We start from the raw sequence: 27,783 nt of genomic DNA, 5'->3' as shown, positions 1-27,783 counted from the left end.
TGAGGAGGAGTCCGCTCTCCTCTGTGGCGGCGGCGGCGGCCGGCTCCAGGCCGGGTTTTGGCGCCGCCCGCCTGCTGCCTCCTGGCGGCTCCTGAACTCCAGCCCCCTCTCTATCAGCCTCTCACTCCGTCTCAATATGTCTCAAGATGGCGGCCAATGTGGGATCGATGTTTCAATATTGGAAGCGCTTTGATTTACAGCAGCTGCAGGTCAGGCTTCTCCTCTCTCGGCCTCTCGCTCGGGGGTGGGGGCTGCGGGCGGTCGCGGCCTCCCCGGGGGCGCCGGGCTGCCTCGCCGCCGGGGGGCCGCGGCGGAGGGGAGGAGGGGGGTGCCGGGAAAAGCGGGGCCGACTCGGGGACAAGTCCCTCTCACTCCCCGGCCCCCATTGATAACTCGCTTGATCGGAAATTGATCCTCTTTGTTCAATTCATCGATCAGCCCAAGATGGCGCCGGGAGCCGCCGCTGCCACCGCTGCTCCTGGTGTCTGCCCCCTCCCCTGGCGCCCCCCCCCCCCAGCCCCGAGCCGCCGCCCCCGCCGCGGGACCGGGGAGGGGGCGGCCCCGGGCGCCCGCGGGGTGCGCAAAAAAACAAAAAAAAAAGAACTTGAGGAAAGTTTTGTTTTTCTTTGTTGTCTCATACCCTGTATTCTTTTATCTCCTCTCTGAGATCCTTCTGTAAGGGGATGTCCAGTGCACTGCAAATAGGTTTTGGGTCTATACCCGGCCGTCCCCTCTCATTCTCCATGATAAGATTTTTTTGTTCTCATGATGCCTGTTGCCTTATCCCTTTGAAACTTTGTGATCACACAGGCTGGTATGCTTCCTCCATGTGGGCTCTGTTGCTTCTGAGCTAGATGGTTGCTTCTTTACCTTCAAGCCTTTAAGACCCCACACGCTATATCTTTTGGTAGCTGGACACCATCGGCTTTCTTCATCACATTTGCTTATGCAGCCGCTTTGTGGTCAGTGATCGTGTAGGGAAGGTGAGCATCGTTTAATGCCAATTTAATAGAACAATGTTCTTGCAATGAAGGAGTCCTTGAGCGGAGGCCCTATGTCCATCTGCTACCTTAATACTAAATCTATAAACATATGGACATAGATCTATTTCCCCATGCCCCTTTGTAAATATATGTACATGCCTTTATTTAGACATCTATAACTGGCCCTTGCTTCCCAGCTCACTCTTCTATACCCTTTGATTTTCCTCTTGTGCCCACTGCCATGCTCAGTCTTCCTTTGGGTTTCAGTAATTACTCTTGGTTACATTACCCTTGATCACGCCCTACCAGGCCTCCTACATCCCCCTCACCACCGATTTCCATCACTTTTTGTTCCCTTGTCTCTGGAATCCTTAACACCACTACCTTTCTTCCCACCTACCTCTCTCGCATGTCCTCCAGGATGTGCTAGTCCCGTTTTTTTTTCTCCTCCAGATTGTTCGTTCAGCCTATCTTATTTAGACAGACCTGTAGAGGCAATAACATGCACAAAAACAATAAAGAACAAAACCAAGCAGCAAAATAAACAAAACAACAAAAATCCAATTACAATAAAAGAAAACAAAGGTCAACAAGATAGAAAAGCTCATAGATAGTTTAAGGACTATGTGTTGGCCTTTAGAAGTGTTTTCTAGTCCAGTCTTTTGGGGCACCAAACCCTGACCCTAAAGTCCACCTTTAGCATTTCCTTGGGATCTTGCTGCTCCTTTTACTTGCTCTTCTGCTGTACCCCCTTAGTGTTATGCCTCGGTGTAGCGAGATCAGTTTGGGGGTAATTCCCACACTGTGTCTCCAGTGTTGTCCCCTCTAGGGCTATGGGTCTTTGAGGGACATTGTGTCTCATCGTGGGGCTGGCCATGTGGTCTTCTATGTGAACTGACTTCTCTGAGTGGGAACATCATCCTCAAGGTCTGGTGGGACAGGATGTGCTCCACTCTCCCCTTCTCCCCTTCATCTCTGTGTGCTCTGATCAGATAATGTCTCTGTCCAGGAGATGCAAATTCAATGCTATCCTCTGAAATAAAATCTTTGGGAGGGGTTGTGGGGAATATCTGCTCAGATCTTTGGTGGGTCCAGGAGAGAGGGACTGCTCGGCTGGGCACAGCCACGAGGGGCTCAGAACTCTGGCTCCAGAAAATGGTTGTAAGTTTGGCTTTGTTTTTAACCAGTTGTGTGCCTCTGGGTCAACACCTGTGTTTTTTTGAGTTAGTTTTCTGATCCGAAAAGTAAAGGTACTCCATTGTCCAGACTCCCATGTCACCAAGTGATCGATAGGGGCTAACCACAGCCTGATTCAAATAGTGTGGATCTGTTAGGTGCCTTCTAGACCTGGGGTGGCGATTCTGAGCCCAGGACAACAATAATGTCCGAGAGGTGATATAGGTGGCTCCATAGTGAAACAGGAAGACCACTGTGGAGATTTTGTCCTTCCACTGATGGCCACAGGCCACCGCCTCACGTCCTGCAAAAACAGTTTCCCTGGCTCAACAGCCAAGCCAGGGGCCAGTGCCATAAAAATCATATGGCTAACTGGGACAAAGGGCAGACAGATATTTTTTATCATGATGTCTTGAGAAACCCACCTAACCTCCATGCAAATCTTCTGGTGTGAGTTATTTTTGGAAGCAATCATATGCTGACAGTAATTCAAATCTTTCCTTTTGACAATTTGCCTGTACTCTTTTCTGAACCTGAGAAGGTAATCCCTGTGTCCACTAAGAAATTGACTGGCTGGCCTCCTACTTGGACAGTTAGCCTGGGATCCTGGGGACCAAGTGAAACAGAGCACGGACACCTTCATTCAGCTTCTTCAAGCATTATTGTCTCTTGCTTGGGATTTTCTAGGTGTGGATGAGGCCCGTCCTCTCTATTGGAGGGTTGTCTGCTTCTCCTGGGGTATTCAAGGCACTGATTTTTCCAATGTCCTTCTTTCCTGCAGTAGGCACATTGATCCTGCCCCATGGCTTGGCGGTGCCCACAGGTCAGTCTCTCCGTAAGTGGGCCATGCTCTCCTTTTCCTGAGTCTCTGGGGTCTCTCATGGCAATTCCTAGTATTTTAACTAGTTTCTTTGTCTCTGTCGTGGTAGGATCATCTCTGTTGTTACACACCCGCTGAGCCACTTGTACCAAATCACTAAGATTTTTCCCGTCAAACCCTTCCCACTTCTTTTTCATGTCTGAGTCAGACTGAGTAATAAAGGCAATACTTATTGCCCTCCTGTTCTCAGGGCCTCCAGGCCTTTAGGGATATAAAGCCCGTAGGCTTCCATCAGTCACTCTAAAAAGGCACGCAGACATTCTCTTGTAAGAGCCTGAAAATTCTCACTGACCTTAGATAAATTCATAGGTTTTCTAGCTGTTCCACTGAGGGCCTGCAAGAGAAACTGGTGATACCTGGTTAGGCCTTCTGTGCCTTGCTAGGAGTTTGGATCTCACATTTTTCATGCAGTGGCAAAAAGTTTCCCTCACATGGGGAGTGCCTGCTGTCTGACCATCATGTCCATTGACTGCTTACTGGGCCTCTCTCTGGCAGGGCTACTGTACCTGTGTTGTGAACAGCACCTGGAGAAGTTGCTGGCAATTTCTGGAGGTGGGCTAATGCATATGGAAAACCGTTTCTATCAAGGAATCAGACCTGCTTTGTCAGGAAAAGGGATTTTGTTGATTCCAATTATACAAATCACTGGAATACAAGGGGATATATACCCAAAAAGGGACTCAGGGGTCTTCCCCAGGTGTTGGGGCTGCTTGCCTTGAGTGTAGAATGGCTGCTGCCAAATCATCCTTCTTGGGGGGTGGGGCGGTCGAGATCCCATACCAGCCCTAGTGTATGTTGGGGTGTGGACTCAGAAAGGAGTTATGAGTATTTCTCTCTCTCCAGCCCCATGCACCTGACAGGGTGGCAGTGATAATGAAGGGTCGTAAGCTAGTTCTCCCACTCCCAGAGTCCTCCTGCAAAAAGGAATAAAGCCGAGACAGAGGGGTATGGGGAGGGGTTGGGGAAGGGCAGCCTCCACCTTAGTGGTTTTAGGACCTTGGGTCTATTTTTTTTCTGGTCCTGCCATGTTTCCTGAAATCTTGAAACAAGAACCCTTTCTGTTGCAGGAGGAACTAAGTCTTTTGTTTATGCTGGCTTATTAGTGGCAATGTCATTCCACGCATCAATTTTAGGGATCAGATAGGGATGTCCTGGTTCCCCATAAACATAACTATGAACTCTGAGAAATAGGGGAAGGGAAAACGAGTCTTGCATCGGCAAATCAGGAACTCCTTCTGTCCAATCACCTTTAAACAAATTGCGGAGTCTCCAGGCTTTAGGGCTGAAACTACATTCTCTTTGTGAGCGCCTAGAGCAGGGGTCCTCAAACAATAGCCTGTGAGCCACATGCGGATAGCCGAGGACCTTGATCCTGTCCGCCGAGTGTTTGTGCCCCGTTTGTTTGTGTGTTTTTTTTAAACTTCAAAATAAGGTATGTGCAGGAAGCATAGGAATTTGTTCATAGTTTTATTGAAACGATAGTTCGGCCCTCCAACTGATCAGAGGGACAGTGAACTGGTCCCTGTTTAAAGAGTTTAAGGACCCCTGGCCTAGAGAAATCAGAAATCCGTAGTTCTGGGGAGAGCACTCCTGTTAAGGAGGTTTCCTTTCTAAGCAAGCCCAGACAGTGGCAATTGGATCTCGGTGCACCTCGAAATGTTGTAGCCACTCTCCATTCCCAGAAAGAAAACTACTCCGACCGCTGGCAAGTTCAACAGAAAAAGTTTTTTTTCCTGAGCAGCCCCAGTCTAATTGTCCAAAGGTTTTTATACTTTTGCAATGTGCAGGTGTGCAAGCAGGCAGAGTAGAGAAGCAGGGTGTTGCAGTTAGTCATTCTTAGTTGAACAAAGACTGCTCTGGTCGCTCTCGCGAATCTTCTGAGCATCCATATCCTTTGGGACATTCCCTTGGGCACATCTGCACAGCCTACCTCCCCTACATCAGCTAGTTCATTTACAGTTCATAGCTACTTTATTTACTTTACATGGTGCCTTCTGTCAGCTCATAATGGCTTCACTCTTGTCAAGGCTGTTTAAGCTTTTCCCAGAGATCCTATATAACCGCCATTGTGGCCATGGGGAAACGGGGCCTGTGACCCTGGCCAAGATGGTGCCCACCAGCCCAAACATGTGGAAGGGCACTGCCTAGGGAGCTGGTTGAATAGACCTGGGAGTTAGCCCTGCCTTGTCCTGGGAGCCAAATATTTCCCTTTTCCCCTCCATTCCCTTTCTCCTGGCTTTTCAAACAAGCTGCTTTAGCCCTATAATGCCCAGCACAACATTTTTATAACATTTAATTGAAACTTATCTGGTACCAAACTTATAAATTATCAATGTGACAATTTGGTTACATTTCAAAAACATTGCACGTTTTATATATTTGAATGCCATATATACATATTGATAACTATGAAAGTAAAGAATAAAAATGTTTAAAATTATTTCCTGAATTTAAAACTTGAGGCGTTATAGTGTTAGTGTTCTTACCAGTGTAGGTTTGTTCCTTGTTACAGGCTGGTTTTCCGTGGCCCAGGCTTAGGCCAATGGCATATGGAACCCTTCCTGTGTAACTGTTACCTTTTGGCTTTCAGTGTTGCTGCTTAAGGCACTTTTGGGGAAAGCTCTTAATACACAGTTCCACTGCCACGATGTTCCAGACAGAAATTCCAATTCCCTTAAGGTTCCCTGAGCTTCCAGATGCCCCTTCCCTTCAGAGATTTGAGAGTCTGCTCCCGCCAGCAGGCATCTTGGAGGGCCATGGGGCCATCCCAAGCAGTGGTTCTCCTAGCTTGTCTAGAATAATGGTTGGACTTAAAGTCGACCTCAGTGAGTTGTCTTTGATCCCTTACTTCTTGCTGGGGCATCTTCCTGAGGCAACAGATTCAGGGCAACAAAGGGCTCGCTCTCAAGTGGGGTTTATTGACCTTGAGGCAGCAAGCTCTACATAGCCTTCTTTTGTGCTTTCTAGATGGGACTTAGCAGCTTCATACTCAGGAATTGCCCCCTTGCATGAATCCTGTCCAATTGGGATAGAGTTGACACAGAGGCTAGACAAACAAAAGCTGATACACTATGCAACTTTATTTGAGAAAGGAGAATGGTGGCCAGAGAATGGTACACTTTCCCTTCTAACCCTGATTCACCTGGAACAGTTTTGTAAAGTGATTGGAAAGTGGGCCGAAATGCCAGAAGTTACAGCATTTCTCCTTTTGAGGAGCAGTAGAGACCTTCATCCCCAGTGCACCCAGGAACCCCTAAGGCAGGCATCCTCAAACTGTGGCCCGTGGGGCACATGTGGCCTGACGACATTTATCCCACCCTCAGGGTGTTTTTGCTGCCTCTGCATGTCCTACTTAGTAGCCGATTCGTGCAATGTGCATAGGAATTTGTTCATAGTTTGGTTTTTTTTAACTATAGTCTGGTGCTCCAACGGTCTGAGGGACAGTGAACTGGCCCCCTGTGTAAACAGTTTGAGGACCCCTGCCCTAAGGGATCCTGGACTTAGGGGTTACTAATCTCCCAGCCCTGAAACATCCCTGAACATTCTACCCGTTGTAGGAGGCGCCATGGGAATTTGGTCTCTGGGTAATTTACAAGTCTTTTATTCAATTTGAAGCCAAGAAAATTAAAAATGACTCAGACACTTACTTTCTTTTGATCCCTGTTGACTCCCGCTGTAGTATTCCAATATTACAATTTAACGCTATAACGCATGACCTTTTCATTCCATTCAATTAAATGTGTGTGTATAGATAGATAGATAGATAACTATGAAAGTAATTAATGAAAACAAAATTTGTTTGACCAAAGTTAATAATTGAGGGATAATAGGATTAAATAGAAGCATGGTTCTTATCAGTGGGTCCAAACATTAGGATCATAAATGAAACAGTGATCTCAGTGCACCCAGTAGTTCCCAAACCCTGTACCCTCATAGGGGAAATTGTGGATGCTTTTACTCCCGTGCCTATACTTAGAACGAACAAACACACATGCCTGATAATCCTAGGATTTTTTTTGTTTCCTGTGACACTCACCTAATTTCAAGGGCACTGCCACCTCACAAGCCTAGCCTTGTCTCAGTTAAACTGTTCACCCTTTTGTCCGTTTGTTTGTTTTTCCAGAAGTTCTCAAGTTACCAAGCCCTCTGAACCAAGTGTGCCACCTCTAGGACCACCATCTCCTGGACCACCTCAACCTTATCCATCCTAGACCTGAATGGACAACCCCTCCCAGCAGAGTAGAAAGGGTATGGACTTCACCCTTTTGCCAGCAGGAAGTACCTAAAGATGTCGTCGCCTTGTACCCCAAAGATTTGGGTCCATATCTCTTCAGGGTGTAAATTTTAGGTAGCTAGCATAGGGACTAGGTTGTCCATGATGCATGCTCAGAGGGCCAAGCTAGCCATCCAGGAAAGAGTGGCACACCGAGCGTGCTCAGAGGTCCAGGTTTCCAGTCAGGAAGGCCAGGTACACCTGGGTGGGTGCTGCACCCACATTGACCCACCTAGGCCAAGTAAATTCAATTCAGCCACTGGGGTCCACCAGGGTTGCCTACCATACCTCCCTATCTCTCCTAAAACACAATTGGATCACAAACCTGGCTTTGGCGTGAATTCTTTCTCATGCAGAGCCAAGGACCAAGGTATATCTGTCCACAGAGAGAAAAACCTAGGAAAGCTCTTTGGAGGCAGCAGCACTGCACATGAGTGGCTATTGGATACTGTTTAGATGCATGGCTTTCTATTTGGAACTTTTTTTTGTCTCACCTGAATGGAAAGGAAGAGGTAATACTTCTGGATCACACAGTATCCATGTCCACAAATGAGCTGCTCATTCCACAGTCCTGGCAGTGCCTTTTGAAAACCCTCTGCTTTAGAATGTCACTCCTTGAAGATGGCAGTGGGAGTGGCTGGGGCCAAGTATGCTGCCTCTTACTCCCAGTTGCAGGTTTCTGGATGCTGATTGTATCTCTTACAGCATCAATTAGTGGGCTTGTTGTCTGCCTCAGGCTTTGTTCACAGAGATCCTCCAGCTAGGTGGTGGTGTGTGCGCATAAGCAGAGGCTTCCTGCCAATCCCCCATGAGTAGTAGAGCTCCCATGGTGTGGACTCCATGAAAGCCGTGCTCCAGCCAGCAGGATTACAAAGGAGGGTGGGCCGGGCAGGACAGGAGGGCCATTGCCCCTATGGAATGACCTCAGAACCCCGCCTCCCTCCCTGTCCAGCTCCTGGGACTATGGGCCCTAAGCTTCATGCCTGACTCAGGAATAGACACAGGGTGAGGCAACTCCAGTAGGTGATTTTGCTGATCTAATCCAGCCTGAGATCATCCTTGCATGTGCCCTCTGTCCAGACCTTTTTTTAAATTGTTCATGCAACACTAACCACAATGCATATATACATCGGTTGTGTAAAGCACATTTGTACATTCATTGCCCTCATTATTCTCAAAATATCCACTCTCCACCCCACCCAAGCCCCTGGCCTCAGCTCCTCATTTTTCCCCCTCCATTCGAGCTACCCTTGATAATTTACTAATTATTTTCTCATATCTTGCACTGTCTGGTGTTCCTTCACCCACTTTTCTGTTGAGGTTAAATGTAGATCCCTGTATACGGTTTCCGTTTTCCAACCTACCCTCCCTCCACCCTTCCCGAGTCTGCACTCATAACACTGGTCCTCAAGGGCTCATCCACCCTGGATTCCCCATGTTTCCTGTTCCTATCTGTCCAAGTGTACATTCTCTAGTCTAGCCTGATTTGTAAATTAGACTTGGGATCATGATAGTGGGAGAGAGGAAACATGTAGGAACTAGGGGAAAGCTGTGTTTCATCGTTATTATCTGGTACCTGTCTTGGTTTATCTCCTCCCTGACACCCTTCTGTTAGGGATGTCCAGAGGACTGTAAATGGGCTTTGTGTCTGTACCCAGCACTCCCCGCTCATTCGCAATGATAAGATTTTTTTTGTTCTGATGATGCCTGCTACCAAATCTTTTCAAAACCTCATGATCACACAAGCTGGTGTGCTTCTTCCATGTGGGCTTTGTTTCTTCTGAGCTAGATGGGCGCTTGTTTTCCTTTAAGCCTTTAAGACCTCACATGCTATATATTTGATAGCTGGGCACCATTAGCTTTCTTCACCACATTTGCTTATGTACCTGCTTTGTGTTCAGTGATCGTGTAGGGAAGGTGAGCATCATAGAATGCCAATTTAATAGAACAGTATTTTTGCAACGAGGGAGTCCTTGAGCAGTGGCCCAATGTCCATCTGCTACCTTAATACAAAACCTATAAATATAGGGACATAGATCTATTTCCCCATGCTCATATATTTAAATATGTACATGCCTTTTTTTAAACCTCTATAATTGACCCTTGCTTCCTAGCTTGCTTTTCTATTCCCTTTGATTTGCCTCTTGGGCCCACTGCCATGCTCACTTTTCATTTGTGCTTCAGTAATTCAGTAATTCCTCTTGGTTCCATTGGTTCCATTTCCCTTGATCACTCCCTACCAGGCCTCCTACATCCCCCTCACCACCGATTTGCATCACCTGTTCTTCCCTTTTCTCTGGGTTTCTTAACACCACTACCTTTCCCCACACCTCCCTCTCTCCCATGTCTCCCCAGAAGTGTTGGTCCTGTTTTCTCTCCTCCAGATTGTTCATCCAGCCTATCTTATTTAGACAGACCTGTAGATGTAATAACATACACAAAACAAGACAGAGCAAAACCAAGCACTAAAAGCAACAAAACAACCAAAATCCAATGACAATGAATGAAAACAACTCAACAAGAAAGAAGTGGCTCATCGTTAGTTCAAGGTCGGTTTGTTGGCCTTTAAGAGTGTTTTCCAGTCCAGTCTGTTGGTGTACCAAGTACTGGCCCCAAAGTCATCCTTTGGCATTCCCTGGGGACCTTGATGCTTCGTTTTCTTGCTCTTCTGCTGTACCCCCTTAGTGTTATGCCTCGGTGTGGCAGGATTAGTTCGGGCGCATTTCCCACACTGTGTCTTCAGTGTTGTCCCCTCTAAGGCTATGGGTCTTTGAGGGGTGTCTTGTCTCATCGTGGGGCTGGCCATGTGGTCTTCTATGTGGACTGGATTCTCTGAGTGGGAACATCATCCTCAAGTCCTGGTGTGCCAGGATGTGCTCCACATTCCCCTCCTCCCCCTTCATCTGCTCCATGTGCTCCGATCAGATATGTCCCTCTCTCAGAGCTGCAGATTCACTGCCCCCTTCTGAAATAAAATATTTGGCATGGGAAGGTGAGTTGGGTGGGAGGATCTGCTCAGATCATTTGATGGTTCAGGATAGATTGACTGTTCGGCTGGGGACAGGTATGTGGGGCTTAGGGCTCTGGCTCCCAACACTGGTTGTGAATATGTCTTTGTTGTTAACCAGTTGTGTGCCTGTGGGTCAACACCTGTGTCTTTTTGAGTGAGTTTTCTCATCTGCAGAGTAAAGGTAATCCATTATCCAGACTCCCATGTCACCAATTGATTGAGAGGCACTAACCAGAGCCTGATTGAAATAGTGTGTACCTGTCAGGCGTGTTCTAAAAACACCTTAAAAGTCTTAAAAACACTATAAATGCCTTAAAAACCCTAAAACGTCTAAAATATTTCTAAAATGCTAAGACCACACCTAAAGACTCTCTAAAACATCTTAAGACCATTAAATACATGGTAAAAGGCTTTCTAAAACACCCTAATGCGCCATAAGTCTTAAAAAAAACTCCTTACGTCCCGAAAACATAATAAATGCCCTAATATTATGCAAATGCCTTAAAACGCAAAATAAAGAACACGTGAAGCCCTAAAAACACGCTAAAAGTCTTTTAAAACCCCAAGAACATCCCTACAAAGCAACCCGAAGCACTATAAAACCCTGTAAAAGTCCAACAGCCTAATAGACATGAATTCACCATGAAAGCAAAAAATAATCCAACAAAACCCTAAAGCCCTGAAAACCAAAACCTAATCCCCCCAAACACTCTAAGGCCTTAAGAAGCACCCTAAAATTTTAACAAAACACTAAAAGCCATAAAAACACATATAAGCCTAATAAACACCCTTAAACACTAAAATCACCCTAAAAGCCTTAAAATGTCTGAAAAGCCATAATATTCCCTAAAATTCAAATAACACTCTGAAGCCACAAATAACACACTAAATGCCTCCCAAAACATGTGGAACTTCCAAATCATATCCCTAGAAGATTCCCAAACCATGAACTTCCAAAACCACATAAATGCCCTGAAGACAACATGAAAGCCCCAACAAAACATAAAATGCTGGGGAAAAACACATAAAATATTTTAAAATACCCTAAAATCTCTAAGAAACCCTGTAAGATCACTAAAAACACCCCTACCTGCTAAAAAATACCTATACACTCCAAAAAATCACCCCTAAATCCCTTAAAAACTCCCTTAAACCTTATAAAACACCCTTAAAGCCCAAACCACCCTAATGCGCAAAAAAATTAAATGACCCCAAATGACCTTAAAGCCCTAAAAATCACATGCCACAAAAAAATCCTAAATGACCCCAAAATTCCAACTCAAAGCCAGCCTACAAGTCTTTTATGAGAACAGTTTTATCTTTCTACCAAGGAGAAGTTTGTAGGTTCAACCCCTGACCTATGCCCTTACCATATGAAGTTAGTAATCAGTGGTTTTGCAATTCTTTGAAGAAAGATGAGGGTAATTTTATCAGGAGTGAATTAAACTTGTCTAGTGCCTTGAGTAGAACTGATAACTGTACTACATTGAGTCGTCTGGTCAAGGAGCATGGGATATTATCCCATTTGCTGAGGTCACTCTTGATTTCTTGTAATTTCTGAAGTTTTCCTCATATAAATCTGTTGTTTTTTTATTCAAGTATAGGTATAGATATTTTCATTTACGCTTGGCTATTGTAAATGGTACTGCCTGAAAATGTGTATTTCATTAATTATTATTTCTTGATCTATTTCTTCATCCTTCGAAATATTATCAGTTTGTTGTGGTAGATAAACATTAGGACTTTGCATAACTTAGAAATATTACATTTCACAGAAAAATCATATTAATTATGTCGACAGAGCTATAAAAGGAATGTTGCCCTGCATATCTTCAGATATGACAGCTGTTTCATTGAGAAATTAAGCCAGACAGACACAATGTGATGTAAATTTTGTTATTTTCATGTGGGTTCCTTCACTCTTCCAAAAAAATTAGGTTCATGAGCCCCTTGGGGAATGAGTTTGAGTTCAGATCAGATGTCTATTTATATATTTGAGTCCTGAAGCCCATTTGATGGACTGTTCTGTTGCTTCCAAAGTAGTCAGTCACTTCCCCACCAATTAGAGAATTTGTCCGAAGCAAAAGTAAAAGTGTGGCGTACGACATTTGACTGCACACCATCTAAAATCACACTCTCATTTGGTGTTGGCAGTTTTACTTGTATTTCAATTGTAAACTACACTTCAGAGTTCAGGCTAGTGAAAACGTTTCAGTGGAAAAAATTTGCACACAACTACGTGCAGTTTGTGATTCTGTTGTTCCCAAGCAAGGCTATGAGGACAAAGATGCACAAGCATGGGGGGCACTGCAGACAATGTGTGAAAGTTTCCAGGAGCTCAGGGGTGGACAGCGGCTGCTAATTCTCCCGTGCTGGCAGTGAGCTATGTGGGAGGGCTTTGTGTGAGGTCCCTGTGGGGTCTCTGAGAAGTCTCCATAAAGGATGCTGAGAACTTCATATGAAGTCTCTGTGCGAGGCCTCTGAGTCTCTCTGGAAGTCTCCAAGGAAGTATGTGTGTGAGGTTTCTCTCTCGGGTATGTGTGAGTGTCCTTGTGAGATGTCTGCTGAATTGTGGGGGGTGGGGGGCAGGTGTTTCGCTGAGGTCTCTGCAGGTCTGAGTGGGCTTCCCTTTGTTTGACCTCACAGCACCATATAAGAGGACCTGGTGGCAGGGGAAAGGGAAGGGGCTTGGTCCATGCACCCCTTGCTGTTCTTTCAGGGTCTTCTCTCCATCTCCGTGCACTTACCTAGCACGAACGGTAGGGTTCAGCAGCGGGTAGTCCGGTGTCCAGCTCTTCACTCTCTAGGAACACACCCAAGCTACCTGCTACCCAAGAGGCCCCAGATCCAGGCTCTGCAGATCCAGAATCTGATTTTTTACTGCCACAGTCACTCCAGAGGCTGCCTTGGCACAATCAGGACTCCAGAAACAACATCATGCTGCTGTACCAGCAGTCTCTGGGGCCTATGTCCACTTCCCTCCTCCACCACTGGTGTCAGTCCCCACCCACCCCACACACACACTTGGTGTCCTGACTGAGGCATGGAGGTCAAGGCTCAGTGGATGTCTTCCTCGCCATCCTTTACTGTTTAGTTCAGTAAACAGTAAACCCTGGCCCACCAGGGGTGTTCTTTTAAGCACATGAGAATTTACTCTAGCGGATCAACTAATCATATTTTGGGGGGCCTTCCTGCCTTCTTCTATAATCTGGTGCCCAGGAAATAAAACCCTGTGTTAGAAGCACAGAGGAAACACTGACCACTATTGAACTGGTTTCCCTTATCAAGACAGGTGATGTCTAATCTCCATGCACATCCTGATTTCCCAGGAGTCTCTAGGGGAAGGGAAGGCTGCTCCCAGTTGTGACTTTCTTTGCAGCACTCAGTCCTTAGAAGCCACTCTCTCCAGAGAACATTCCTAGAGCACGTGCACGCGTGTGTGTGTGTGTGTGTGCGTGTGTGTGAAGATCACCAGCCTGGGGTCATGTTTCCTGAGAACATTCCTAGAGTGTGCGCGTTAGTGTGTGTGTGAAAACCACCAGCCTGGGATCATGTTTCCTGAGAACATTCCTAGAGCGTGTGTGTGTGTGTGTGTGCATGTGTGTGTGTGTGTGTGTGTGTGTGTGAAGACCACCAGCCTGGGGTCATGTTTGCTGAGAACATTCCTAGAGCATGTATGTGTGTGTGTGCACACGCGTGTGTGTGCATGTGAAGACCACCAGCCTGGGGTCATGTTTCGTGAGAACATTCCTAGAGCGCGGACGCGTGTGTGTATGCATGTGTGAAGCCCAAAAGCCTGGGGTCATGTTTCCTGAGTCCTGGCACCCTGTTATTGAATCATCCCCACTCTACCCCACCCTGGCTATCAACTCATCCTTCCCCCAGTCAGGAGATGGAAATCAAGTAAAATAACAGTTTGTCGCCCCACTAAAGATAGTATTGAGAAAGTAACCTTCCCTGCTTGAAAGCTGTGCCTTTGCTATACAACCCAGTGCTCTCTGTAGGAGATAAAGTTCTGCTGTGGGGGCAGCTAGCTAAAGCTGGGGTGAAGCACCTGGCCGATTCCCCTTTGTAAGCCTGTGTTAGCTCCGCTTGTGTCTTGCATCATTTCTGGGGATCCTCATGCTCTTTGGCCTCCTTTGCTACGTCCAACGCTTCATATTCTTCTTCACTGTATCCTTCCCTACCCTGTGTCCATGGTGCCTAACCATTAGTGGTTATTACACAGACGCTCATCCTGTACCACTCAGCCTAAGCTGTTGCTCCTTCTCCGGGTTTATATACAGAGGAAGGCATGTGAGCTGTGAACCGGATTTTCCCTTGGTGCAGTGGGTGAGCACAGTCCCCCGCTGGCAGCCTCCCTAGCAGTTCCCACCCACATGTGTCAGACCTGGGACTTCCATCCTGGAGGTTACCCTAGGCTGGGAGAGAGGCAAAGGTAGCAAAATATGTCATTTCCCATTTTGTGACAGGTGTATTGAGGCGGAACCTCCATGCCAAACTTGGCAGCCTTCATCAAATGCACATGTGGGACTTAGACAGGCCGCCACATGTCTCATGCCTGCTTGGTACCATGAGACGCTACTTTGGTCTAAACCTCTTCTGGACCCTCGATGGAATTTCTTGGCTGGATTGCGCCTCTCAAAACCTATCAACTGCAGCCACATAACGTTGAAGACAAAGTAATGGCACCAGGGAACATTCTTCACTGTGTTGGGACCTTCTGAGGTTTTCACAGTAGGGGTGTTACCATAAATCATAAGAGGTGCAAAATGAAGAACTTGGGATGGAAGTGGGTGGGAAACACTGCTGAAAACCTCCTCCAGAGCCCTGCCCTTTGAGAAGTCAAAGCTAGCACTCAGAGAAGGAGACGCAGTATCTAACATAGTTAAAGGTATATTATGCCAACCTCGTCAATGAACTCATGTGGGGTTAATTGAAGGGCAGGGAGATCAATGGCTCTGTGAGCCTAGCCTTTCTGGTCTCTTGCTCTCTGATAGTGCCACCAGGGTGGATATGCATTTGTTAGGTCCCTAAAGCAGCTGGAAAGACTCATTTCCTGGGAGATCCCTGAGGAGAAGCCGCATGGACCTACCCTGTTGCAGCCCTGGTTTCTGCAGCAGCCTCATGGAGAACCTGCCAGCGCACGGACTACAATTTCCTCCTGCAGTCCTTGTCTCCCCGTGTGTTTTTGGATTGTGAGGAGGACTTTGTAGATTGGTGTCAGACACATGGGATACTATTGGACTGGTGGTCTTAGATTGAACTGGGTTGGGATGCTTTTCAATGTTCACTTAACCTTTATATAAAACTCATAAAATATGAGTGTATGAATTTTGTTTCTCTAGTCTACACAGACTAACACACATGACACCCCCTCTAGATCCCGCCATGCAGCACAGAAGTCACACTTTAATGTAGGAGGGGGAAAATCTCAATTTGGAACAATGAATATCATGGCTGAGAGAAGCCATTAGCCTGTGCAGAACAGGCTAAAGTGGCTGGCATGGATACTTTCCTACTAATCAGAGCAGAAGAAGCGTCTTCTAATTTGCCAGATAAGACATATTCTCGAAGACAGTGACGTGGGCAGTGGTAAGGGTAACTGGAGTAAGCCCACCTCCTCCGCCTCTGCTGCTGCAAGCTGACTGGGCACACAAACACCCTGGGGGGCAATGGCTGAGTGTGGCTTCTGACAATGAATCCCCTGAACGGACAGAAATTTGTGAATACATCCCTGATACAGGTGCTCGTGGTGGGAAGGCTCTGGCAGTCAGGTATCGCCTGGTGGAGGCAGGGTCTCACACTTGCCACTCTCCTGTGTTCTACAAAGAAAGGAGCCCTGCAGCTGGAGGAACATCCATTAACTGAGGCCTGCGCTTCTTTTCGTGGACATAACGTTGACGCAAGATACTCCTGATGTCAGCCTGGTGTCCCCTCTAGGACTTGGCCAACATCTGTCGTGAGCACCTGAGCCTCCGTGACCTTGTTAGGAGACACTGGTTGTCTTTGAAGGGGCCCAAGGCTGTGACCACAGGGTAATACGGGCTTTCCTTTTTGCAAAGGATCACCGTGTCCTGTAGATTTTTTGCTGGAGCAAATCCACTGGACAAAGTGCTTCCTCCATTTTTTGCTGTGGCCCTCAGCAGGAAGCTGTCCCTTCTCTGGTGGGAGCTGTGAGGACTTGATCTCAAGGCACTCAGCCAATGCCTTGTCTTGCACAGGCTGGCTTAACCCACAGACTTGGGAGATGCCTCTTCCCGCTAATCCTTTTCCATGCTCTTCTGGATTGGGCCATTTATGAGTCTCCCTCTTGTCAGTGGGAACAGCATCCTTCCTTCTCCTTGTCGAGGGGTCCTGAAGGTTGGGGCTTTTGAGCTTCTGCTGCCCCATGTAACTTGCTCTAGCCACCATGAAGCCACTTGGCCCTTGACATATTGGCTTATCCCCAGTGAACAAATGCTGGGGGCGGCAATGGACCACCTGAGAAGGCAAAACATTGGTGGCAGTGAGCACATCAGTGGTGCAGTCCTGAAGGAGCCCGTCAACAGGACAGCATGGAGAACCATCCTCTGCCTCTACCTCCACCTGGAGCTTAATCTCACTGCACACTCGTGCTGTAAGGCTTGGCTTTTCAGGAACTGGAGCACACTTTCCAGGTAGCAGGAACCTTTTACTACATCCTAGAGCCTCGAAGCACCCCCGGTCCACATCATTGGTTTGAGATTTTGCCAGCACACTGGTTTTGAAAGTGTCTCTATCGTCTAGCTCTATTGAAGAGGACTTCTTGACCACCACCAACCCTGTCTCTTTGGCTCTTGAAGATGGACATTCAGAGTTCACTTCCAATCTGGGGCCTCCTGGGGCACAACTAGCACCCTCTTTCCTTGACCCCTTGCTGGTCAGTACAGGATTTGAGGTTTGCTCTAGGCTCTCTCTCTGGACACTTTCATTCTGGAAGGTTCTGCCAAGGATACTGGGCATGAAGGCTGGAAACGGCTGCCTGAGGGCCAATGAGCATCCACTGTCATTATCAAGTGGGGGGTAGGCTGGGGTTCCCTGAACAGGCTCCTCTGTAGGGGAGCAATCAGCAAAAGGACTCTCCAGGGTAGGGCTTGATTTCTTTGTGGTCACTCTCTCTCCCCAGTCTGCCTGACAGGGTTCTCCCAGGACCTTGACAGCCTCAGTTACTAGGTTAGTTCAATACTTAGGGGTGGCTAAGCAGGTGGACTTTGGAAAGGACATTGCGTTGTCTTTTCTTGTCCTACAGAGGTTTGTGGGCTCAAGGACTTTGAGGGGCATGCACCACCTCTGCCTCATTTGGAGCCTTACGATATGCGAGTCCAGCACCTGTTGAGTGCCCGGGCTGAGAAAGGAAAGGCTCTGCGTTGTGTTCAGATCTTCCAGCTCTCCCCAGGAGGCCACATTGACAACATGTGGGTGGGTCAGGGAAATAGACAAAGCGTGCGTGGTCGTCGCAAGACATGAACGGCAAACAATGCCAGGGATCTGATCCTTTCTAATCTGCTCCACCTTCCTGCACATGTGGACATTCAGGGTGTTTTCCAGTAGGATTTTATTTGGACCCCTTAGGGTGTAAGTTCCTGCGTTAATCCCCTTGTGTATCCTCAAATCACTTAACTCCTTTGAGTCGGCTCCCGGAGTTCCTTTTGGGCAGTAGTTTCCTGATCCACAGAGAGATAGATTACATTTGGATATTTTCCTCAAGTAATTCCCTTGTCCATTGACCGAGTTGTTCCTCAGCTGGACACCGGCTCTGCAGCACGCAAGCGACGGTCCAGGGTGTGTGCATCTTCCTGGGGACACCGTCTTCATTACATTCTTCCCCTGCTTGTCTCCAGGTGTTGAGCAGGAGCATTCGGGCTGCTTCATATCCAGACAAGTCCCTGGCCATTTTTCCTGAGGCTGCTTTAGTGTCAGAGACTCAAGAGTCCCATTGCCGAGGGGCCCCTGCAATTGAGGGAAGTTCTCTTGGCGGTGGAGCTCCGATTGCTTCAAGCAGCCAGGAAGCTTGGGGTCTGTCTTTGGGGTCTGCACCTTCTGATTGTCCTGGGGATGAGTGGGTTTGCGAAGACAAAAAGCTTCCTGGGGTCGTGGCATCATAAAGGGTAAAGAACTCTCACTTTCCTGTTGTTTCTTTAAAAAATGGCTTTCCAGCTGTTGAAGTGAATTTGGAATGCGTGATTGGGACTTAGTGTGGACGGTAAGACAGGATTCATCACAGGGACTCTTGTGAGGAGGAGGAAAAGGTACTGCGAGTGGGCCACGGGGCTGTGGACCGGGCAGAGTCAGGACTGTAGCCGGCGGTGGGGCCTGGGCTTGGCATGCAGTTGGAAGTAAAAGTTGGAATCGGCCTTCAGTGTAGGGCAAGGAGTGACGTTGCAACAAGAGTGGGTACTCTTTAGCATGCATTTGAGCGGGTAAGGCATTAGGAATTTCATTAAATAAGACAGTGGGAAACTCTAGGGTGGATCCAGAGACCCTGAGAGCAGCTGCCAGAGACTCCCTGTGCAGAAAAGGTAGACCCCAGAAAAACTCACTGAATTTTTGTGGAAAATGCTTCTGAGGGCTGGGTATCTGCTCTGCTTTGATGCTGGCATTCCAGAAGGGCTGGGGAGGTGCAGTGATCTGCTCCCCATCGAGTGCCTTCAACATATTTAAGGCCTGCAGATGGTATTCTGATACACCCTTTCCTTTTTCTTCCCAAATATTCCATTTCTCTGCCTTTGTGATTTCTATTTCCAGCAGCTTGTGGACATTGGGGTTGAGCAAGGTGGGCCTCCCTACTTCCCCCTGCCTCTTTGTGGGTCCTTCCCGAAAGGTGTCTTCTTGGGGGTGCCAGGTAGAGTGCTCTTTCAGAGACCCAAAGTATTCCAAGGAGGGAAGCTGTAAGTTCTTGGCAGCTGCCCAACACTGGGGTGGGGAGGCAGTAGGGAGGCCTGTGGGATCCTGACTTGTGATGGCTGCCATGGCAGGTGTGGAGCAGCGGTTGTGTGGAGATGGGCTCTGCCTGGGCCTTGCCAACAAGTCATTCTGAGAAGGAGTCCCTGTGGGGTGCGGGGCTGGTGAGTCCCAGAGAGTGCTTGGAGGCTGCAGGTAGGCCTTTGAATCCGGGGGTTTGGCACTGGGTGAGGGAAGAGCCAGTGGTATGGGTGAAAGACTGTCAGGTTCACGGGAATGTGCGCAGTCTGGTGATTGACTCAAGGCGGGTAAGACATGAGAAGTTGAGATGCACATCTGGGCCCGTGGAAGGGTGGAGTTCTGAGACCTAGGTGTCCGGAATGGATGAGCCGCAGAACCGTGTGGGGCGCGCATACCGACGTGGACTTCAGCCGTACCTCTATTTCGCCAGCTACCAGAGAGGGCTTGAGCTTTCTGTTGACCAAAGCTGCCAGTGTCAAGTGGGTTTCCCAAGTGGCTGCAGGAGACAGAAGGACCAGATTACTGCCAGGACTGAAGGGGCAAGAGACCTAGCAGGCTAGCAAGGGTCGGTGCAAGCTCAGCCCCTCCCCAAGCCTTGATGGCCTGCTCTTCCTGCCCCACCCCACTGCCCGGGACTCCTGTCATTCTCTGCCCATCCCTGAAAGTGTCCCCCAAACCAGCGCATCCCAGCTGCTCTGCAGCCCGAGGCCACACAGGCACCCTGGTTGGAAGATGCACCCCGCGTTGAAGCAGGAAGGTTACTTACTTCTGCCTAAGACGCAAACGCAGGTTCTGAGCGCCATATAGTTCTTGCAGGAAGCTTCGGAAAACTGGAAATCAAGAGAACCGTTATGGTGCAGCCCTCCCAGAGGACCGAAAGGAATGTCACACGGGCTGTGCACTTAGGACGTTGGACTCTCCAGAGCTCAAGGTCAAATGATAGCTTACTCCCACGGGCAGGAGGTGCTTTGGCATTTCAAGGAGCATCGGTTTCCAATATTGTCTGTGGGGTCTCAGTGAGCAATCTGAACCTTGGCAAAGTTACACAGCTTATCGCAGTTACCCCTCAATGTTCCACCTCCAAATCCACCAGAATCTGCTCCTGACACCCCCACTGCTCCCTACTGGGTCCTACCTTGGCCAGCCTTCATCCCATCCTAGGCCCCTCCTGTACATCTGGGAAATATCTGGGTTCTGTTTCCATCCACAGTATCCTTTTGTTCAGGATTATTACCTGAGAGAGACGGGCTGTTGCCACTGGCATCCTGCAGAGGAGGGGACAGGAGAGCTTACAGAGCTTGGTTGAATGGGCAGAACCTTACCTTTCAGAGCGTCACCTTTGTCCCTTGACCTGCTGCTTCTCCTTGTCTCCACCTGAGGCTGGGGCACAAGAGAGGAAGTCAGGCTGGAATCCAATCCTGCGTCTGTTCTTTGTGACAAACTGCAGGCATTTACTGGTGATTAGAAGAATGACAATCTCCATGGAATGACTAAAGCCCAGAAACCAGCTTCTGTGTGAGACCTAGAGTGCATTTCTTCCGTCAGCCTTCCTCTGCTCACGGAGAGCACACACTCTCAGCACTCAGTGTTCTGGTGGGCAAGATTTTGATTATGGAGGCTGAAGCTCTGGGCCAGCCCTTGACCACTTCCTCCCCGGGGTCAGCCATGCTTTCTCAATTAGCCCAGACAGAAAAGGAGCCTTGGCCCAGAGACTGGAGCTCAAGGAAAGAGACTGAGGACCCAGTGATGAGAGCTGCCCTTTGAAATGTCTAGTCATCTAGTCCTTAGCCACTGCGTCACTATATTGGGGATTTTTACCTATTGCCCTCTATAACAACTAGAGATGGGAGGTCTGAGATCTTCAAAGAGAAATATTTTTGAATGCTCACCTTACTGGCAAATGATTTACATATCATACGAGTCAATAGTTCAGTCGTTCAATCAGATCAAGGGCAATGGTACAATCAATGATTACCATATCCATTTTAGAACAACACCCCCCCCCCCTCCATGGTTAAATTGCCTTCAAAAGGAGTTGTGTAATCACAGTCAGGTCTAAAGCTCTCTGTCCCCTCTGGCCTCCTTCATTTTTTCGTCTTGAAATCAATCCCCCTTCACTCCCTAGCTTCCCGATGGGGGAGTTCTCCACACTGCTGATCTCACAATCCCTCCCTCTGCCATGAGATCTCTCCACCTGCAACTCTGTCAACCCTTGTGTCCATGATCATGATGCATCCACGCCTCCTGTGCTTCACAAACAGGGAAAGCCAACAGAAATAATGAAAATCAACACAAGCCGGCAAGGATAAAATGATACCAATGCAGTGAACAAAGTCCTAACAGTGAGTAAGGACGCACCAGCCCTCATCAACATTCCAAAGCCAGGGCTGATGGTCTCTTCTTTCTTGATATTTCCCCTATCAGGAAATTAATTACGAAAGGAAAAATTTATAAAACGAGGAAAAATCAATCTCTCCTATGGCTGGGTTGAGAATTTCTTACCTTTATCCTTTTCCTGGGTGGTCGCACAGGTGGAGTATTTGGAAGGAAGGGGAGGACCAGGAAGAAGCAACCCACTCCATACAGGATGCCCAAGGTCAAAACAGTGAACCAGGTGGGGTATTGGTAGGTCAGCCAGGAAGCACTTTTCTGTTCCAGCAGAAAGAGAATCTCCTCCATCTTCTGGATACAGCGGTTGCACTCAGGCAACTGAGCACTCTGAGTCCCCTCTGGCTTCAAACCCACTTGCATCACAAACCTGGGCCCACATCACTAAAGGGTCACAGTGGGGTGGGAGGTGACAGCAGGACATCACATAATCCCTCCCTCTACCCTCCAGCTCATCACATCCCTCCCCTGCTCTGGTCTTCTCTCTCCCACTGCCTGCTCTGGGCCTCCAAAGTCACCAGCTGCACCTGATGGAATGGAATCTTAGTGCAAGTTCTTATTCATTCCACCTCCCACCTAGGTATTACCTGCTTCCTTGGCAAGTTGCCTGAATCATGACCAATTTCATAGGCTTAGAATATCTGAAGTTGTCTCTGTCCTCAATGAAAACCTTCTCAAGTCATGGTTTTACTTTGTCTTATCCAAGATAGAGAACTTAGGTTTATGTAACATTTATTTAGCTTTATGAATGTTGGATGAAAAGCTTGGAATTTGACTTCTATGACCAGGAGAGTTATTCAAGAGCTGAGGTATATCTCTCCCAGGAGAGAGATCTAACAAATTTTCTGCCAGATGGTACATTTGGGGAGACAAGGAACACTTAAGCATTAATCATTCTTAACAGTGTCCCCTGCAAATCTTCCTTGTGTGTGACTACTGCCCATTTAGGGCTTGCTCTGGGAACACTTGATGGGGTAATAAGCCTTGCAACAATTCAGGCTCAAAGGGCAAGCATCTGGCTGAGCAAAATAAAGAGATAATATGGATTGAGTTGTGTCCTTACCACTACCACTTGAGATATTCACCCAAAATTCGTTGGAACCCTAACACTGAAGGCTATAATCTGATTTGGTTATGTGAGGGCTCTCTCTGGGAGAAATGTACCTCTGTCCTTGGCTTCACACAAGAACCAATTGACGCAGAAACCTAGTTTGTGATCCAAGTGACTTTATAAAGGATAGAAGAGGCAAATATGCTCGTGGGGGGTGGGGGCGGACTGGACAGCCCACGCGCGCTGGGTTGCATGACAGCTGGTTTGAGGCCCCCACCCATACCCTGTTGGTAGGCATGGCTGACGGTACTGTTTGACCCCATTGACTGAATTAAGCCCACCTGGTCTAGATGGGGGCCCGCCCAGGCTGACCTGCTTCCTGTCACAAGGACCTAAATGTGTGCATCTTTCCAGCCTGAAGCAGCTTTCAACTGTCTGTGATGGGGAGGAGGTTTGGCATGCACAGCGACCACCCTCAGTTCTGCCTCTACTTACCTAGCAGGTACACGGCATTTCTTTTCTGTTTTTTAAAACAACAACAAAAAAATCATTTGTAATCTTTCTATTCCAGCGGTGCTAGGAGCAAGGCAGAGGCAAAACCCAAGAACAGGGTTCTTCTCTGTTGAAGCGCGATAAACTCACGGTGAAGCAAACAAGCATCTTCATCCACGTGAAGTGAATCTGTGAATCAGCAGCTCCCAACTGACCAAAGCACGCACAGAGCAGCCCAGCATCAAGGTCCGTTTCTGTGCACTGCTCCCACTGTGAGGAAGAGCTTCATGTGCATTAATAGGGAACTTTTGTAATATTTGAATTTTGACTAGTGGTTTTTGTCAGAAACTGGAAAAAATCTCAAAGCCTGAAGAAACTCCTTTCTAGTACTGAACATTCAAGGGAGCCTGTAGAAGCCTGAAATGATTGCTAGGTGACCACCTGGATCTGCTTGTTGAGTGAAAGTGGCAGAATAGCAGCAATAGAGCAGCGGGTCCATTCTGACCACTGACACTCGTGGACCTGGTTTACAGGCAGTAGAGAAGAAGATGAGAGCAGGTTGACTCGTTTGAAGTCCATGACCTACTCTGAGGGGACTAGAGTTGTGGAGAATTGGTGATGGGGCCAAGGCCTAAAGGCAATGCGACCAATGGACACTGAGGTGAGGCCAAGAGAGGGAGCCCACATTGACTTGACCCGAACCCGACCAGATGAAGAGAAGAATGTTGAGCCTGTGCACTGGTGTATACTGCTGCAGACTGTATAGACGAACTGTCCTGCTTTGACTTTCTTGTGGATGTGGACTTCACAAGGTTCCAACTGGCATGAAGACTCTTTATATTGAAGAATATGATTGTCTCCTCAGAGCACTGGGTTGATGGAAGTAGGCAGTAGAGAAACTGGATAGCCAAAATGGGCCAGATAAAGGCGTGAAGTGGCTAGCTTACAAGATTTCATAGATACTGGAATATATTCATAGAATTATAGGATTAATATGTGGGTGTACCTTACCTGCAATTGTTAAGCATAGGATATTTTTGTTTCATCACTTACAGAATATTATGTTTAAAGGAGGGTGGCACGGAGTGAAATGTATGCATTTTCATATTATACTGTTAGATACTGATATGATTCTATTATTGTTTTGAAATTATATACGGCTAAAGAATTTTGTGAAAATGTCAAATGGACAAGGGGTAGTCTGTTGTAGTTATACAATCTGGTGTCAATTTGGGACTTGAGAGGATTAAGAGTGAAGGGGTAGACTCTAGTCTCTCTATTGGGTTATGGCCAATGAGGCCTCTTTGTGGGCCTGGCCTTCCCGTCAGGGTTCTGGGAAATCTGGTCTTTCCTCCTTGGAGGCAGCAGACTATCTTTCTGCTCATTCCCTGAGAGATGTCCTACTAACAAGACACATGGCACCACACTGATAGAACCCATGCCCTGGGAACTGGAGGAGCCACATGGAGACCCTGCCAAAGCTGAGATGCTTCTACCACCACTGGATGCAGAAGACTTTGCAACTACTGACCTGTGATCTTCCTGCATTTGGGGTCATTGAAGGTGTTTCATGAGTCTGAAGAGAACATTATAGATTGATATCAGACATGGGCTAATATTGGACTTATGGACTTGATCTTGGTTGGGCTGGAATGCTTTCTCAATATACAACTGTTCTTGTATATAAAGGTCTTTCCTATACACATATGAGTGTGGATTTGTTTCTCTAGTCTACCTGGATTAACACTCATGGATCCCTTTCAGGACTGTAAGTTCTGTTCCCCTGACTGCTGCAAAGTATGTGACAGAGAAGAAAAGGGAGAAGAGTGAACTGTACCCATTTATTGAGGTAAGAACAGTGATGAAGGAGCATGGCCGGTTCCCCAAACTTCATGAGTGGAAAAATGGGCTCTTGGCACAAAATGACATTCAATCTTCACCAAGAGATTCAGGGTTAAATTGCTGCCCTATCTCTGACCTCAGCTTTTGTTTTATTTTAATTCTCATATAATTCACATATATCATTCAATACTTCAGTCATATTAAGATTTGTGTAATCGTCACCACAATCAGGTTTACAACATTTCCTTCTTTTATATTCATTTTTGTTAGCCCCCCCCTCACTCCCCCAAATCTTTCCTGCCTGTCCCTAGGAGATTGTTAATTCTGTTAGTGTCTCTCTGGATTTACCTCTCCTGGATTTCATATGTATTAAAAAAAAATACAAAACAAAATCAAGAAACAAGTAGAAAAGAAAAACTAACAATGATAAAAGAGAGAAAAACCTCAATCGAACAGAAAGTGAAAAATACTAAAAACTGGAACCAAATTAAAATTAGTCTGAAGAGATCAAATGATCAGGTGTTACATTTGAACTTAACTGTATCTGTTCATGTCCATGGGCTGTGGTCAGAGGGAATTCACCCCGCATGTGTATTTGAGTCCTTTTGCAAACTGGGTGTTCCGAACTTAAGCTCTGATTCTTGTTCATACCTGCAGATTGAGATTCTATTATTTATCACCCTGGCATCACACTGGCTGTGCTGCTTGTTCTGGGCGGACTTAGTTGACATCTCACTTAGATGGCTGCTTATTTTCAGAAAAAAGGTTTAAGTACAAGGCCCTGTTCTTTGTGATAGATGTGCACCATCTGATTTCAGGGTTTTTTTACACCCTATGCTTTCCAGTCAAATATTCACTTGAGGTAATTCAAAACACTCACTTGGCTCGATGACGCCAGAATAGCTCCCCTCCATGCAGTTCCATGGAGCTCAGCATAGTTAGGGCGCAGAGATGAAAAGACGATTGAACCATGTACTGAACGTTCAGGTTTTTCCCTGCTTTTGAAAATCTGTTTGCGCTTGTAGAGTAAATGTTTTGTACTTTTTAAGAGTGTAAAAAAAAATAGATGGAGGGATTCAGAGAAAATGGCAACCAGATAGGACCCATCTATCTGGAGCTCCTGCTGCCAGACCAGAAAAATAGGAAATTAGGTGAAGGAAACGGGGAGGTGGAGTTCTGAAATTAGAACTAGGGTAACAGGGTTTCTCCTGAACCCCTTCTTTTGTGGGATTTCCACTCACAAAGCAAACCAAGAATGCTTTAAAGCAGCACTATAATTTTGACGAAGTGGCAGGCGCCAGATATGCCCTTGCCTGGAGCAGGGATCCCTGCAGGTGGACGCCCTGAGAGGGGGCAGAATCTCAGACACGAGGGGAACCCCACACTGAGCTCTCCATGCGGTTGGATGCCTTGAGCTCACGGTCAGGGGTTGGTGGTGGGTAGCCATAATTTAGAGTAGAAGAAAAAATATATTATTACCTTAGGAAGATCATGGTGTGGGAGAAAAAGGCAGAAAGTCGGGAGTCCAGGGAGCAAATTTAGTTCCAATTGGCCGACTAGTAAACAACCCCCCTGATAAGCTGCATCTCCCCCTCTGGGGGTCAGCTTGACAGCCACCAAATCTGAGCACATCACAAGTAGAATTTTTTTTAAGGGTGAAACATAAATGATTGGTTTAAAACTCAAACCCAAGTCTGGTTGCTCAGCTCCAAGCACCACATGGGGAGTCCCTTAACATAAATCAGCATAAGAAGCAACCTAGCTAAGGAATGCCAGAACTCAGCCACAGGGCCTGGCAGCTTTTACCATAACAAAGACCCGCTGTAGCAGTGTCAGCCTTAAACAGCACTGAGCTGTAGCCCAGAGACTGTGGGAGACAATTTCATTCTAGCTGGCCAGAGGGATAAAAAAGAAAATCCTCTGATCTAGGAAGCATCAGCAGTCTAGATAGGACAACAAGCTTCCCTCTCAGTGATTCTGCACATAGCTGGGGAGGCCCTGCCGGTCTTGGAGCCCTAGACGGGGCTGAGGGAGCCCCCCAGTGCCCCCTCCCAGCCCCTGCTGCAGTGCTACATGCAGCACAAGGCAGGTACTCCAGCACCCAAGTGACCCCTGGCCACGGGCGCGATCTTGCTTTTGAAGTAATCTCACACAGCATCTGTGGAACCCTACATCAGGGATGGGAAAGTCCATTAACGCATGCCCAGGAGAGCCAGCATAGGAAAGCTGGATTTTCCTGCCCGTGGGCTCCGATGGATGTTGCACCTGGAGCAGCCCACCTGGGCCAGATGATTGCAGTTCAGCCAATGGGATTGACCTGGGGTCCTTCACCAGCCTCCCCGGGAACCCTTGAAAAGGCAGGAACCAGAAGGGAGAGGGGTGGTCCAGGTCGTCTTCCTGGGAGGAGAGAGATCCTTGCATGACCTGAGGCAGTCTCTGCCAGGCCCCATGGTCAAAGGAATCCTATGGGTGCCTTGTAAAACCTGAAGCTTCTTTTAACTCTCATTAAATTCACTTGGATCACGAGCCCGGCTTCCGCATGAAATTTTTCTCGCGGGGAGCCAAGGACTGGGGTTGGAATTTAGGCCAGAGAGAGAGACCTTACAAGTCCATGACCCTGTGACCTTGAGGAAGAGTTGGAATTCCTCTGGCCTCAAGGACAGGTGATCAAGTATCATTACCTCCTATCCCACTGCTCTACTTATTCTCACTTTATTCACTAGCCCTTCTAACTTTTCCACCGCA

The 27,783-nt window shown here is 47.4% G+C and overlaps 1 long non-coding RNA gene across 2 annotated transcripts; it reads left to right on the top strand.

Moving 5' to 3' along the window:
- The first annotated feature begins 58 nt into the window (after positions 1-58).
- On the top strand, positions 59-25,004 carry LOC142435888 (uncharacterized). 2 transcript variants are annotated; one of them, XR_012781651.1, is made up of 4 exons: positions 59-209; positions 7,163-7,287; positions 23,119-23,206; positions 23,276-25,004. It is a non-coding gene; the product is annotated as an uncharacterized LOC142435888 (long non-coding RNA). The 2 variants fall into 2 exon arrangements; XR_012781652.1 differs by lacking the exon at positions 23,119-23,206 and having other exon boundaries at positions 23,276-24,999.
- Positions 25,005-27,783: the final 2,779 nt, after the last annotated feature.

The sequence above is a fragment of the Tenrec ecaudatus genome (assembly GCF_050624435.1).
Source record: "Tenrec ecaudatus isolate mTenEca1 chromosome 5 unlocalized genomic scaffold, mTenEca1.hap1 SUPER_5_unloc_6, whole genome shotgun sequence".
Lineage (NCBI taxonomy): Eukaryota > Metazoa > Chordata > Mammalia > Afrosoricida > Tenrecidae > Tenrec > Tenrec ecaudatus.
This window is presented reverse-complemented; position numbering and strand designations above follow the sequence as displayed.